The 7741-nt window shown below is 39.2% G+C and overlaps 1 protein-coding gene across 1 annotated transcript in view; it reads left to right on the top strand.

Moving 5' to 3' along the window:
- The first annotated feature begins 7542 nt into the window (after positions 1-7542).
- The window catches only part of atp8b1 (ATPase phospholipid transporting 8B1), a 146035-nt gene continuing 145836 nt past the window's right edge, over positions 7543-7741 (top strand). Inside the window, exon 1 of the mRNA XM_060852221.1 lies at positions 7543-7731. The gene's annotated coding sequence lies outside the window, so the exon portion shown is untranslated. The remainder of the gene's footprint in view (positions 7732-7741) is intronic.

Raw genomic sequence — 7741 nt, 5'->3', positions numbered from 1 at the left:
AATCCAGACAATTAGCACCACTCAAAAAACTGAAAATTTAAAATAAAAAATTATGTTTCTCCTTCCTAACACACAGTATAGAAATTCAAACCAAAGTATCCAATTTAGAAAATATGCTTAAAAATAATAACAGTATAGCACAAGCTTCCATCATAATAGACTCTCTGTCACAGTACTCTTGCAACAGCTATAATTTAGAGATAATATATGAAAATGAGGTCTTGTTTCCTTTCAAAGGTCAACTTAACAGATCCTGTTCTGCTACTTGAAGAAGACCTGTTGAGTTCTCATGAGTTCCCTGGCCAATATTTAATGCTCAATCAATATCACAAAACCAGATTATTTGGTTATTATTGCAACACAGTTAATGGATGCTTGGCCCCAGTGTTAGTTCTGATTTGGAACTGTCCCTGTCCCTGGGTCAAAATCCTGAAACATTCTTCCTAAAATGGCTCAAGGACCCTACATGCCAGCGACTGCAGGGATTTAAGAAGGCAGGTCACTACTACCTTCTCCATAGCAACTGGAGAATGATACCCATATACCATGAATGAAGCGAAAGAAAGATTGTAGAATAAATCAAAACCAGAGACAAAGACCTGAACTTCAATGTTTTTTGATAATGAGATATTAGTTTCAGCTCAGATTAGGTCTTGATTATTGGTGGTTTCAGCAGTTGACTCAATCTGGTCAGCTGATTGATGTAGCCACTTTTGTCTTTTTTTAAGAACTCTGTGTTTGCTCATGAATATACTAGGTATTAAAATCAGATGATGGAAATCAAAAATGTAAAGTTCATATTTTACCATTATGGCTTGCGCTTCGGCGAGTCGGTGTGGACTTGTTGGGCCGAAGGGTCTGTTTCCACACTGTAAGTAATCTAATCTAATCTAATCTAATCATAATACCATCAAAATATTGCTGTGAATCTACTTTGCAATCCTTTCGATGACTATGGTATTCTTTCTAAAGTGCAGTGGCTTTGAAAACAATGCAGCTGAAGTAGTCTAACCATCCTGAAAACAGGTTATTGACTGAAATGTAACCGCTGTTCCTCTCTATTCATATGCTGCCTGACCTGCAAAATATGACCAAAATTCTTTATTTCAAATATCCAGGATAGTAGGAAAGGCTTTCTGTAAATCGTAAGTGAAGTCGCCATAATTGAGAAGACATGGGGCAGCTCTCTCATTAGAGAGAGACGACTGGTGATTGTTTAATTCAAGGGTCACTCCGCCTCAGGTGAAGGGAGAGATTAAGAAGAAGAGTCTTTCATGACAGCCTCAGCTGGTGTGGAAATCGAACCCACACTGTTGGTGTCACTCTGCAAGGCAACTCAGCCAAATCCAGCCAACTGAGCTAACCAATCCTCCAATTTCTGTAAATAATATTCACAGACATTCACTTATTTACTATTTTAGTTACTGACTAAAAATAAAATCAGTTTAAATCTCTTTAATTGCTCAGTCAGTGTGTCCTCAATCAGAAATATCAATAAACCTCCCCACAACAGATGGTAAGACAGCATCCACCACCTTTGGTTTCTCAGAATTAAAGAACAGGACAGCACAAAATGAGATAATTTAGTGCTAAAAATAAACTGTGCTAGTTCTTTTGGAGAGTAAGTCTGTCGTCCTATTCTTTCCCTTTAAATTATATCCCTGAATCTTATTTTTCCTTCAAGTCCTTATCCAATTCCTCTTTGATAGTTAAAGTCGAATCTTTATCCACACCCAAATAGACAACGGACTTCAATCTAAAGCATGCGTTGTGTTAAAAAGGTTTTCCTCATGTAGCGTCAGGAGCATTTATATCTTTATATCTCTACTTTATATCTGTGCCATTTGATTATTGACCCTTTAGCCACCAAAAATAATGAAAAACTTGGATAAGAAACAGACATGGAGATTGCAATGTACAATTTCCTCACCGAAAGAGCTCATTGTTATCTTCTTTTAACTTCAGCCTTTTTTAACCTTTTGTACTCAATTGATACAATAAAATGCATATTGTGATGTGCTCATTTATCAACAAATCAGTTCCAGAGTTCCTCTGATGGGAGAAGATATTCAATGAAATCTTAATCCTATCAGTTTGGTAAAGCTCAAAGTACGGAGACTGACACTTTTGAAACTTGTTCAACAATGGAAGGAGGGCTTTGCTCAAAATGTCTTCCTACTCACCCACTCCACAAATACTGACAGATCTATTATTCAAAGCAGTGTATTTTGCTTTGTTTTACCAGAAATAGACATGCCCCCTTTATTAATGCTCCTCCACAAGGGGAGGGTGTTAATAAGATCCTGAAAAGAAAATCAAAAATTCACCATGACACCTTCCATTATTAAAAGAAAATGAATACAGTTTCATTTGCTGCATATGTGGTGCATATCGGAAACAACAACATATTTTCTTCAACTATTATGGTATATGACCATTTCCCCATGAACAATTAATTATCCTGATGGTATTGTTTTCAAGCTCTCACATGAAGACTAACAACTAAGGGTAAGCATATATGGAGCTGAAAATGTGTTGCTGGAAAAGCGCAGCAGGCCAGGCAGCATCAAAGGAACAGGAAATTTGACGTTTCGGGCATAAGCCCTTCATCAGGAACATCAGCCCTTCATCATAAGCATATATGGAGTCACATTTCATGTGATGCCAGGCAAGGTTCTAACACCCATTTATTAAAATGACTGATTGAGTTAGAGAGTTTAGAAGGGAAAAAACAAAATTAAAACATGTCAGCCTGACTTGACGCTATGTCACCATTTCTTCACTGTTACTTTCTCACAAACTCCCTCCTAACAACATGGTGGTATACCTTCACCCAAAGACTGCAATAGTCTGAGGAAGGGAGTTTCAGAATTCTTGGCTCAGCAACATTGAACAGTGATGCAGTATATAGTTACCTGATGTGTGATTTAGAGGGGAGTTTCCAGATGGCGAAGTTTCCATGATGTCTGCTACCCTTGTCCTTCTTAATGTCAGAGGTGTAGGCTTAGGAGGTACGATCAAAGCAGTCTTGATAAATTCCGGTTGAGTATCTGGTGGTTGGAGTCATACCTGGCACATAGGAAGATAGTTGTGGTTGTTGGAGGTCAGTCACCTCAGCTCAAGAATATCTCTGCAGAAGTTCCTTAGGGTAGTGTCTGAGGCCCGACAATGTAACCACCACCCTTTAAAATTCAGTGGAGTTACTATCACCCATTATCAACATCCTGAGAATTATCATTGATCAGAAAGCAAACTGGATTCACCACACATAAATACAGTGGTTATAAGAACAGGTCAGAAGCTCGGAATACTGCAATGAGTAATTCACCTCCTGACTTCCCAAAGTCTGTCCGCCACCTACAAGGCACAAGTCACGAGTGTGACGGAATGCTCCCCACTTGCCTGGATGAGTTCAGCTCCAATAACATTCAAGAAGCTTGACAACATCCAGGCCAAAACAGCCTACTTTTCTGGCATCACATCCAAAAACATCCATTCCTTCTGCCACTGACACCCGGTAACAGCAGTGTGTGCAATCTGTCAGAAACATTGCATAAATTCTCCAAAGGTCCATAGATGACTCCTGTCAAATCCGTAACCTCCTCTATCTAGAAAGACAAGGGCAGCAGATACATGGGGACACCACCACCTGCAAGTTCTCCTCCAAGTCACTCACCATTCTGACTTGGAAATATATCACAGTTCACTCACTGTTGTTGAGCCAAACTCCTGGAATTCCCTCTCTGATGGTATTGTAGATCAACCTACATCACATGGACTGTAGCAGTTCAAGAAGGCAGCTCACCTCTACCTTCTTAAGGGTAACAAAGAATAGCAATAAATGCTGGCCAGGCAGCAATGGCCACATCCATGACAGAAAAAGTAAGAAAGAAATGAGGAGGCAAACTGAAGAAGGTGGCATGCAATCAATGGACACAGGTTCATCTGTGCTTTGGGCCAATAGCAAATATAGCCATTAATTTCTTACATGAATAAACTGTGATGGCCACTTTTTCCTCAATGAAGTTTACCCAACCATCACATCTTCCAACACTCACCCTGTCAAAGCTGTTATGGTGATGGTGTGGCATTTATCGCAGGATCACATATTGATCAGGGCTTCTGCTGCTTCAGCACTCTCTCCTCTTTTCAGCATCTGACTTTGTCCCACTGTTGTCATGTTTCTATGTTTTCTGTCACTGTTCCAGCTAAAAATGCTAAGAATCAGGATTTCTTCATTGTTTTTCACCTTCAGTTTTTCACCGCTCTTCCTTGTTGCTTCCAACTTCCATATCATCTCATACACTTTCCTCTGAGTTCACTGTGCTCTCCACTTCCCTGGATCTTTCCCTCCATATACACTTCCCAAACCATGTTCAGGTCCACCCCTTTGATCTTTTCATACCATTTTGTCTCACTACTTGCATAATTTCAATTACAGTCAGGAACCCCTCCTTGGATCACTTTACACTCATATCTGCCTTTCACCCTCAAAATACTACCTCCTGCATCAGAACCCAGAAAAATCTATCCACAAATTTATTTAAAACTGCAATTTCAAAATTTAAATTATCGAACTTTTGCCATTTATTCACTACAACATTTCTGCATTTACTGATGTTCTAATATTTTCCCTCACCTTTATCTATGTGTTAAAACCATTAATCTCATTGACATTGGCTATTGACTTCAATATGGCCTTCATACCCATTCCCTTAAATTTAAGATACACAAACTTGAAAGGATTTAGTATTCAACTGGTTTAGCCACCCACTGAAGGATCTGGCTGACCCACTTAAAGCATTAGTCAATCATGCTCTCATCTATTAAAACTATTCATTCAGTATTCCAAAATCATCTGGAATGAAAGGATATTGCCACCTTCATTTCTATACTGCAGGCCATCTTCTTAAACTCCTTTGCCCTGCCCTTCCTCTCTCACTTCCCATAACAAGTGCAAAGAGCTCACGAACTTCTTTTTCATGATGACTGAAACAATCCATTCAGCTGTCCCTGCAACTTTCCTTCTTTCTACCAACAGACCTGGCCAAACTTCCCCCAGTGCTCTTCCTCTGAACTTGCATAAGTTTCTCCCCTCTTCATGCCCTCTCTGAGCCCACCAAGTCCATTGGATCCATCTCCCCTTCCATGATTTTATATTTGACTTAAGTGTTGACAATGCAACTTCCCCTCCTAACCCCTTGTTAGCATCTATTAACAAACAATCATCCGTCTTCAGGTGTTAACCCTCTCTCCTTTAAATACACTTTATCATACCTCATCTCACTAAAGATGGTCCCTTTATCTGCTAAACAACCATTCCATCTGTTACTTCTTTTTTTCTCTGCAGACTCCTTGAACTTGTTGTTTTCCAAAATCCAGGGCCTTCTTTCCTGGAACTCCATATTTGAATCCCTCCAATCTATTTAACACCCCAGCCCTTGTACTGAAAATGTTCTGTCTTCCCTCCTTGTTCCGGCACCATTATGTCTTGAGCCCTTAAGGATCTTTAGTCCCTCCTATTTCTCAATGATGAGTTGAGTGCCAAATCCTTTCAAGTTTGTGTGTTTTAGACTTAAGGGAGTGGGCATGAGGGCCATATTGGAGTAAATAGCCAGTGTGAAAGAGATTAATGATTCTAACATCAACAGCTGAAGACAAAGCATTAAGTTTCACATGTATACTGATAATACTCAGCTCTGACCTTCCTTCCATTGACTCTGTTTATGATTCCCGCTACCTTGGAAAAATTAGCGAAAAGCTCACATAATCAAAGACCCCATCCCAACCTGTTTGTACTCTTTTCCATTGGGCAGAAGATACAAAGGTTTGAAAACAACAATTTCAAGAACAGCTTCATCCCCACTGTTATCAGATTTATGAATGAACTTCTCATGTATAAAGCTGATCTTTCTCTGCACTGTCTTTGCAGATGTAATATTATAGTCTGCAATCTGCTATATTACCCAGATGTGCTTAGGTAATGTATGATTTGTTTGGTTAGCATGCAAAACAATAATTTTCACTGTAACTCAGAATGTGACAATAATAAATCAAATCAAATTTCTTGACTCCTCCGTTGCTAAGTTGTCAGTCTACTTATCCAAGTTGAATAGTTGCCTCTAATTAAATATTGAAAGGATAAACCAATTTTTAAAGTGCCACTCTATTCCTTAGCCACAGATGTCATCCCTCTCCATGACAACTGTTTCAGCAAGTCATTCTTGGTGTCTCATTTAATTCCAAGATGAGTTTATGATCTCATAACTAAACCAGTGCTAAGATCTTTATTTCCATCTCTGCAATAACATGGAACTTTGTCCCTGTCTGAACTCATCTGCTGCTGAAGATCTCTTTCATGTCTTGGTTTTCTATAGTCTGCATTATTCCAATCCATTCCTGGCTGGTCTTCCACATTCTACTCTCTGGGAACGTAACATCCATCTTTAAAACTCTGCTGCCTGTATCTCAATGCCTCAGGAAAGCATTGAGACATTCTCAAGTCCCACTTCCCTATATCTATCTGGTCAAGCAGCATGTGGTTCTAAAATTCTTAACCTTGTTTCAAACCCCTCTATGTGCTTAATTGTTTCTTCTCTCTCTCTCTCTCTAAAATCTCCTCTAACACCATAACTCTCTGCACTCCTCCAATTCTATCCTCTTGCACATTACCAAGTTAGTTGTTTCAGCTGCTTAAACCCTACCTTTTTTGATCCAGATTTTGGTCATCTCCTGATGTGGCTCAGTGACATACTTTCATTTTATAATCACTGCTGTCAGGCAACGTGAAACAGTTCATTACATTAAAGGCTCTGTATAGATGCATGTTCCTTTGTTGCCTACAACAATAGAGGAAAAAAGTTTGAATTCACAGCGGGGGGGGAAGGGTGATAAAGAGATTAACTATCTTCTTTTTCTGATTTTTATAAAGAAACACTTCATTTATGGCTCGCCTGGAAACTACTGTCTTCTCAAGTTCCAAATCTCAGTCAATAATTGCTTTCTTCACGCAAGCCAGCTAAAACCATCTGTCTTCAACTTGTAAACAGGGGTCGTTTGTTAGTTGGTAACAACATTTTTTTCGCAAGCTCCCACCACAAAACACAAGGTAACATTATGAAGGGAAAAAAAACGTGTGTATCTTTCCATGAAATCTCAGCACTCTTCCCTCATTCAACTACTTATCATTTCTCCTGTATTGAGCAGCTTTAGCCTCAGACTACCTGCGTTCAGGTATTCAAAGGGCGGAACTTATGTTCCACGTCTTATGGTTTTCTGTTGTCTTACAATCGATGACTACATTTTCCCTAATAGTCAAAAAAAATGTTGACCCGCTTCTAAGATTCATACAGCTAAAGGTCCGCCGCTATTATTTTGTAACAAAGTCCCCTAATTAATTCTCAGTGTAACCCAAGAACCTACAAATGAAGCTTGATGCAGTAATGGAGTACAGAAAGAACAAAGTGTTTGATGTTTCTGACGGCACCTGGAATCATGTGACTTTAGTCCCATCCCAGTCGAAACAGGAGTAGGAAGTGTTGTTACTTCTGTTTCCTTGGTCAAAGATGTCATAAATGTTTGCTTTTAAATTGCGGGGAGAAGAGAGAAAAAAAAGTTGAAGAACTTGTTTGTCAAGGTGCTTGTATGAAAAGAAGCCATTATTGCTGAAAGCAAATCTTTCAACTGGAGCACCCAAGCACACAGGACATATTTAACTTGTTAGGAACTCTGGTAAGTCATG

Source organism: Hemiscyllium ocellatum, chromosome 1, assembly GCF_020745735.1.
Source record: "Hemiscyllium ocellatum isolate sHemOce1 chromosome 1, sHemOce1.pat.X.cur, whole genome shotgun sequence".
Taxonomy (NCBI): Eukaryota; Metazoa; Chordata; class Chondrichthyes; order Orectolobiformes; family Hemiscylliidae; genus Hemiscyllium; species Hemiscyllium ocellatum.
This window is presented reverse-complemented; position numbering and strand designations above follow the sequence as displayed.